This window comes from Chlamydotis macqueenii, chromosome 27, assembly GCF_036417535.1.
Source record: "Chlamydotis macqueenii isolate bChlMac1 chromosome 27, bChlMac1.mat, whole genome shotgun sequence".
In the NCBI taxonomy this organism is placed as follows: domain Eukaryota; kingdom Metazoa; phylum Chordata; class Aves; order Otidiformes; family Otididae; genus Chlamydotis; species Chlamydotis macqueenii.
In genome coordinates this window covers 1,711,173-1,719,083 of record NC_141582.1, presented here as the reverse complement: position 1 = coordinate 1,719,083, position 7,911 = coordinate 1,711,173, and the positions used below count along the sequence as shown (strand labels likewise).

At 47.6% G+C, this 7,911-nt stretch overlaps 1 long non-coding RNA gene across 2 annotated transcripts; it reads right to left on the bottom strand.

The window, feature by feature from the left end:
* Positions 1-1,510: 1,510 nt before the first annotated feature.
* On the bottom strand, positions 1,511-6,546 carry LOC147597379 (uncharacterized). Of its 2 annotated transcripts, XR_015261224.1 has the most exons (3): positions 6,372-6,546; positions 3,107-3,338; positions 1,511-1,784 (listed from the first exon to the last, which is right to left on the bottom strand). It is a non-coding gene; the product is annotated as an uncharacterized LOC147597379 (long non-coding RNA). The 2 variants fall into 2 exon arrangements; XR_015261223.1 differs by lacking the exon at positions 6,372-6,546 and having other exon boundaries at positions 3,107-3,630.
* Positions 6,547-7,911: the final 1,365 nt, after the last annotated feature.

Here is a 7,911-nt window from a genome sequence, read left to right as displayed (position 1 = left end):
ACCAAGCACAGCGTTTCTTGACAAAAAGAGATTTGCATTTTTGTGTTATCCTTTGCAAATATGTGCCCTAAAGAATACAAAGTGCATTATGGTGTTTATGCCACATTGTACACCGATAGAAATATAGCATTCCTGTGTGCAAGTGAACGTACATGAGCCTGTATAATGAAAAGAAATATTAAAATGTGAACATCAATTCTGGTGATTAACATTTAATACCAAATAAAAATTCAGATTACCAAAGGATACAGAGTCTAATGTGTGAGGCTGGCAGTTAATTTAACTTGGTAAATAGCTGTGTGAGAACTGGAAGTGGTATTTGCAAACAATCTTTTACCTTGACTTTTATTTTTTTACCTCCTTGGCATGAATCAATGAAGCTAAATTTTAAAACAGAAAAGTCATTTAGGAGCAGCTTTATTTTAAACAGGCTTCATAATAATAAAAAAGAAAACACATTTCAAACAGAAAATTTGAAATGTTGAATGTTTTATTCACTTATTTTTGTCTACATGGGCTTTCAGAGAAGCTGATGTTTCTGGGAGTAAGCAGCTCTCCAGAATAACTAGCAAATACAGAGATGATGTCTGAGAAGAAAACATCCCATAAAAATCCCTGTGTGATTTTTTTTTTAAACCATGTTTTAAGCAGGCAATGTGAGGTTTAAGTCAAGCTAGACTATTTTAAAAGTCAGTGGATGAAACCAGCCACAATCAGTTGCTGTGAGCGCGGTGCTGCATGCACTGAAGTGCTTGGGAGTGGCAGGAAAACCTCTCCCATGAGAATTCCTTTCGGGACACGCAGGTCATGCCATCACCCAGCAGCTATGGTCCACCTTGCTGTGTGACACCTGGCCGGCCACCGCTTACACCCAGAAAAGGAGGGACCTGCCACCAATTCCCCTGGCAGCCCCTGGACCACATCCTGCCCTGGCAATTCCCAGATTCAGTGGCTCCGGCGCCTGGTTTCTGCCTCCTGCAGAACAGAGGGTGGGAGGATGCTCGAGTGCCTGATCAATATTCTGAGTCGTAGCTGGGTTATTTAATTATCTGGGGATGGACTAGTTTTAAACCAGATTTTCCAGCTCAGGCTATTAAAAAGCTTTTCCTATAAATATCCCTGCTGCACATCAAGACCCAAGGGAGGGTCCCTGCACTCTCGTAATCTAATTTGTGGGAGTGGGAGTTCAGCAAAGAAGTGCATCTGAGCAGGAAGCTTTTCAGCCTGAAAGCCACCTCGAACCCCCTCCTGTCCATTTAGCCCCAGCCTGCGGAGAAGGTGCCTCCTTCTCCAGCCTCCTCCGGGCCCGGCGCCTCCGGCAAGCGGTGAGAGCCGTGATCCACCTCCCCTCGGGAATGCGTCCCCCGGGACAGGGTTGCCTGGAAGGCCATCAAGAGCCACTTTGGCTAATTGCAATCCTGGCTTAAAAGCATGAAGGGCGCAAAGCAAGAGCAGCCTAATGCAGGACCAAAGGTTAATGCACAATTACACGAAAGCATTTAATCTTACAGAAAGGGAAAGGTGCATTTATTTATTTATTTGCTTGAGTTTGCCCCTATAAAAGGAAAAATCTGCTCCACAACCAAGTGAGGGAAGATTAAAACGGAGACACCCCCTTGCTCCCCAGCTCCTGTTCTCCCTGGCAGATGCCTCTCCTCTTTCCCCAGTGTCCTTGGTGCTGTCACGGGTGTGTCTCCCGTCGCAGGGCACGCTGACGCAGCCCCGAGCAGACATCGTCTCACCAGGCTCTGTCCTGAGCTTGGGAGGTCCCAGGGCTCCAGTCTCTGGATAGCATACCAAAAAAAAAAAAAAAAAAAAAAAAAGAAAAAAAGCAAATGGCAATCAGCTCCCAGGCTACAGCACAGAGGGGACTGAGCTGTTGTGATTAATGAGAGCTGATGCACATCCAAGACCAACTTTCTCACCGAGTGACGCGCAATAAAGAAAACTCCCTGCCAACGGCATGTTAGGTCAGGAAGGGGAATGAGAATAATACATCAGCTCAGCAGCAGTGCTCAGAAAGGGCAGCATGCCTAAAGAGCAGGCAAGACCTTTAATAACAGAGATTTCTCCCTGCGCAGGAGGCTTTTGCTTTCCTGACAGCCCACGCCAGGAAGGCGGCAGGGAGCTGAGGGAAGTTTGTTCCTGGGTGAGGTCTGACGGATGATGGATGATGCTGGCTGCAGCCGGCGGCTCTTCTGGGGACCTGCCACCAGGCTGGGCGGTGACGTCTGAGCTGCGGCTCCGCAGTAGCGGCTCGGCTGCTGCTCTCCTTAAGGAGTTTATGGGTGCAGAGCCTGATCCAAAACTTAAGACTCAGAGAGACTGGCAGCTTACAGAAATGGGTCCATGTGGGCTTGATCTTCCCCTCACATAAAACTGCGAAGTCCTTGGAACCGTAATAGATTTGCAAACCAAGCTGATTCACACCAGCAAAGCATCTGCTCCCTCAGCAAATCTGCCCTCAGAGGAACTGAGCAAATTTATGCTTTCAGGGAATCTGATCCTAAATTCGTAGTGGGGTTCTGAGGTGACAGTCATCCCCTGGTATCAGGGCACTGGTCTGTCTCCTGCATTCATCTGAAAACCTTACCTGCTGTGCCCATCTGCTCCGGACATCAAGATCAATATTGTCAGTGAATAGCATTGAGATCTGCCCACAAGACCATGAAGTCAATCAAAAAGTTTGTAGAATTGTTTGTTCTCCCACCCCTCAGCTTTCGAAGGCTGTTAGCGCTAGCTGAAAGCACTGACCTCTCGCTTCTGCACAGCTGTTGTTGCGATGAGGACAGTCTTACTCCCCTCCCAACGGGCCAGAGAGCCACAGCGCATCGAGGCACCGCCTTGGCAGAGTTGGGCAGGGGGGACTCCGGGGTCAGAGGTGGGGAGAACGGCTTGCTCAGGCCCTCTCGATATCAGTTATTTAGTAAAAGATGAGGGCCAGCAGTACAGCCAGGGCAAATCTTGTCTGATGGGAAAAAAAAAAAAAAAAAAGCTGTGAAGTTTCAAGAAAGGAAAACTCCATGTGATGCTCAGGACCTGGTGGAAAAGGAGAGGCAGATGGTACAACGCAAGCCAGGCTGCAAAAGAGAGACAGAAACACTACCTTGAATTCAATCTTGTGCCTGTTTCTTCCTCTGTCCTGGCTTACCGGTCGTTTATTTGTGCCCCTGTGCGCTCACAGGCGAAGTCTCTCTGAATGGGTGCCAGCCCTGGAGCCTTCCTGCAGACGGGTTTGTCGCTGCGGCCAGCACACTGCGGATGGCTGAGACATTGCTGATGAATGGGATGGGGCAGGGTCTGCTCCAGAAAGCAATAAACCACTTCAGCTGGGAAAGCTCAAAAAAAAAAAAAAAGTTTTAGCCTGACCCATGCTGTAATATTTCAAGTGGTGAGAATCTACAGAAATGAGATCTACCGTAAAGCTGTGATGGGCTGTGCAGGGAACTCGTAAAAGCAAGCAGGACTCAGCACCTTCCAGGGCATCTGGGGTCCAACACTGTCTCATGCATTTCTCCTCATGGTAACTCTCTAAGGAGAAAATTACTGTTACCTGCATTTTACAGGCAGAGAATTTACTTTATCCCAAAGAACATGTCAAACAGAATAGAGAATGAAACCTCAGCCTCCTTAACCAGAGCTCAGTGTCCTAAAAATGGAGCCATCCATCTCTCAACAGGCACCTGCAGAGAAAGCAGAAGGCAAGCAAACTGCGAGCAAAGTTGACGTCCTTTCCTGCATCTCCTTTGACCCTACACATCCCAAACATGAGCTGCACATCACGGGGCTGGTGGAAAGACATCTTCCCAGACACAAGGTCCGACACATCCGGGTGAGCAGGGCTGGCAAAGCCCGCAGGGTGAGCGGGGACAGGCGCCAAGACTGGGGGTCTGCAGGATGGCGTGCAGCGTTCCCCGCTCTCCATTTCATGACTACAGAGCTGCCTTCAGGCAAAACACAGGCACTTAGTGACTCAGAGTCCACAGGGTCTGATCCTCATCTCCAGTAATATCATTTTACACCTGCGGTTGTGTCTGACTGCTTTAAAGACTTTGCCAGAAATAAGAAAAATCTGATAGATGCTGTTTGTACACACACCTCACCCCGTCTTTTCCCCTTATCCGAGATGAATATTACCAGCTACAAGCCAGAGGTTGAATTCCCTTTGAAGATGCTGGTGGGTACCGTGCTTGCCATTAGTGAAACATCACTTTTACCAACAGATTTCTCATCAAGACCCCCCCTGCAATGCCGTATCAATCGCTGAGCAGGCGGAGGGGCTGGGGAGCACCTGTGCTCCTCGCCTTGCTCCCCATGGCCGCGCAGCCTTTATGAGGATGTACGGGAGAGGCTGTCGAGAGGTGATGTCCTGGAGGCGGGCGGCCCTTGGTCGATCACGCCCGGAGTCAATAAAGCTGTTTTAGCAGCACAGCTGCCGTCCCCCCAAGACGGTGACCGCTGAGGCTGTTTCTCAGGGGGAAGGGGGGAGATCAGCTGGACTCTTCTGCTCCGCGCTGCTGTTGCTGGGTCATTTTCTGTTGAGGCATGAGACTCAGGGCACACAGGGCAGTGTTTCCCCATGGGCAGCTGCTGAAACAAAGGAGGCTCCTGCAGTTTCAGATGAAAGAAGAAACGGTCCCTGTTTGTTTAAAAAAAAAAAAAAAAAAAAAAAAGGGGGGGGGGGAAGAAAAAAGATACACTTCTGTGTAGAATCTGATGCTAGAGGTGCAAAAGATAACAGCAGAACCATTCCACACACACAGAAACGTGGCAGCCACTGACATCCCATGGGAACAGACTATCTACCGCAGAATGACTGTGATTTCATTTGTCTTTATTTTTAGGCTCTCAATTTGAAACAACTCAGAGAGAGATAACTGCTGGAAAGAAAGCACTTCGGGTTTTCTAAAAAGCAGACCTCCAACAGCCACACCAGCACCCAGCTGATCTTAGCAGCCAGCTCAGCCCTGGACCAGACCCAGATTAAAAACATGGTGCAGGATATCAGCACATGTCTTTTAACCTCCCTGCTTTTCTCTGAGCTCATGAGGCACCCAGACACTCTATGTCTGGAAAAAAAAAAAAAAAAAACAAACCCAACAAAAAACAGCAAAATGAATCAAGGAGGAAGAACAGGGTGACTCTGTCATTTATATTTAGCCCCAAAACGGTGCCAAGCCAAATGTAGGTTACTGTACCATGTGAATCATCCCGCTTTGAAAAGCAGGGATGAAAATGAGAGACGTGAGAAAGGGGTGGGGGTAGAAGTGGTTATAAAATCCTGCCTTGATTGACTACGAGTTGTGGTTTGCCAACAGCCTCTAGACAGGAGCATGCAGCCTGTGATGCGCCTGTTCCCACTGTGCTGGAAAGGATCCGCCTGTAATTCCCAAGGGCTGTGCCAGCAGAGTACTGCAAATACGCCAGCACTGATAAAAGAAACAGGAACAGCTTCTCTGGTTGAGTATCTACGGCTGATTCCCCATAAAACAGATGGAAACGTTTCCTCATGGGCAGGGCACAAGACTCCTAAGGCTCGTTTCCTTCCTAATTCTCATTCTTCTCTTAGCTCCATCTCTGTAGAAGGCACTTAGTGACCCCCCCCTTTTAAATCTCTTTGAGACTGAGTAATGAAAAATGCACTGGAAGGAGGTGTGTATCTTAGTGTCAGTGGGAACCAGCAACCCTAAGAAACAGATCCAGAAATTAGGAGCAGCTTGGTATTTCAGCTGAGATGGAGCCCACTGCCAAGGGGCAGCATCCTCTGGCGACCTCACTCGGGTCTCGAGGCCGTGGCCCATGTGCAAGTGAGATGACGCAGTGGGTGAGTGTGACTGGGAGTTGGGGGCTAGCAGTCCCTGCCCATGGTGCTTTTTTAATTGGCACAGTGATAGATAAATGTGTGTGCTTTCTCCCCTCTAAGCGTGATGATTTTCACACTCAGCAATAGCATGAAGGTCCCTTGAGCTTTGAGCACCGGTCTAAAGGTAGGAGAGAAAGACAGTGTACAGGGTCAGCAAAAATAGTGGTGATAAACAGAGGAGAGGTTCTTGCAGGAAGGAAGGGAAGAAATTTTAGCAGTAATGTGCCCAAACAATGTAATATAGAAGCAGAAGAAAAAGAAAAAGGTTGCTGCACGAGCAAGTAACATCCCCTGCCAGAAGCATCACTGAAGTTTCAGAGAGGTTTGCCCCGTTCCTGCAAGAAAACATGCTCTGAAAAGAAACCAAGAGGCAGAAACTAGGACACGAGCTTCCCTCTCAGTAACATCTCGTAGGTGGAGGGGAAAGAGCAGAGCAAAGCCTCGCTAACACGTGGGGGCCACCAGGCTCCAGGTGCCACGCAGTCCCCGTCGCATCCCTCCCACTCACCGCACTGCCCTGTGCTCTCTCCTGCTTCTGCAGTGCGGAGATGTCCGTGTCCCGTTTGTCACCTGGGGTTGGTACACGGCCGCAGCGCTCGCGTGGGGTATGATGGAGAGTGGCCCACAAAGCATCGAATCTCCGTATCGCAGAACTGAAGAGAGGTGGCAGGAGAAAGGACAGAGCATATCTGGGAGAAGAGAAAAAGAGGGAAAGAGGGAAAACATTTGGGCTAAAACACCCCCTGGAAGGGCGGGTTAGCTCATACTTTTATATCACATCCCAGTTTGAGGAGTGCTGTTGAAGCAAGCTGCTCTTAGAGGAAGTGAAAGATTTTTGCTCCTTGGGGACCCCCAAGATGTAAGGCTGCTGCAAACCTTGGGGCTTTTGGCATTTTTCTTGACAGCTCCCCAACTGCTTTCCGTGCTCCAACCCTTAGGGATCCATCACCCGCTGTGATGTTTAAGGTAATTCTGTTCCTGCTTACATCAAAGAATGCATGCCATGAGGGTTGCCAGGGCCAAGGACTTAATTAGCATTTGCTCTGCAAAACTGAAATAATCTAATAGATCTGAACTATTATTAATGGCATCTCCAGCTTTGGTCTTCAAGGTCATTGCAGAAGGGGACTGGAAAATGCTAATGGTCAGAAACCTGATGGGAACCGTCCACAGAAAGGTGAAAGGTCTGAGAAGTCTGATTCAGCCACCAGGAGAAAAAAAAAAATATTGTTTTTCATATCACCTACTTAGCTGGACTACTTTAGCCTTTAATTATTTGTCTCACACATTAATTGCCATACATATTAATAACAGCTCACCCATCCAGGCTGCTCATCCTCCGTGTTTGGAGGACCGCACCTTGTAGTCAGCGCCTTTTCCCCGGTGGGGTTGTCTGAGGAAGGGAGGAAGAACTGCAATCTTGTGGTCTGCAGTGCAATAGCATAGTAATAAAAGCTCTTTCGGACCCGTTGTGTGTGTGAGGGATCAGCTCTCAGTATTTCTTTCTCAATTAAAAGAAAAAAAAATAAATCCCTTCAGCTGTATTTCTGTAGTCCTTCCATAAATGAATAGGAAATCTCACTTGCTAGCATACAGCCCCTTGAACAAGGCTACAAATGACTAGCACCTGAGGTTTCTTTTTTCTAAAATTATCTGAAATTAAAGTTCTGAAGAATTCAATAGAACAAAAAAAAAAAAAGCCCATTCCTCATAATATTCTCATAGAGCTCTATGCCCATTTTTCTTTTGAAAACACCATTAGCCCTCCACATCAGACAGCAAAATGTAGTGTAAGGAAACGTTTGCCTTAGAAGGGAAATAGTCTGGAATACAGATGGTAAATATTCATGGGAAGTTGCTAGCCATGAAATATTTGGTGGAAAACACACAGTGAGCATTAATAAATTAATGCCCAAGGAATCCATCAAGGCAAGTAATAAGTATTTTTGCAACCTAGCTGGAAGCATTCATGATCCAGACACACAGATCTTTCTCTCCATGCCTTGTGACCAGAGAAGAATTATTCCATATCTATAAATCTGCGGTGA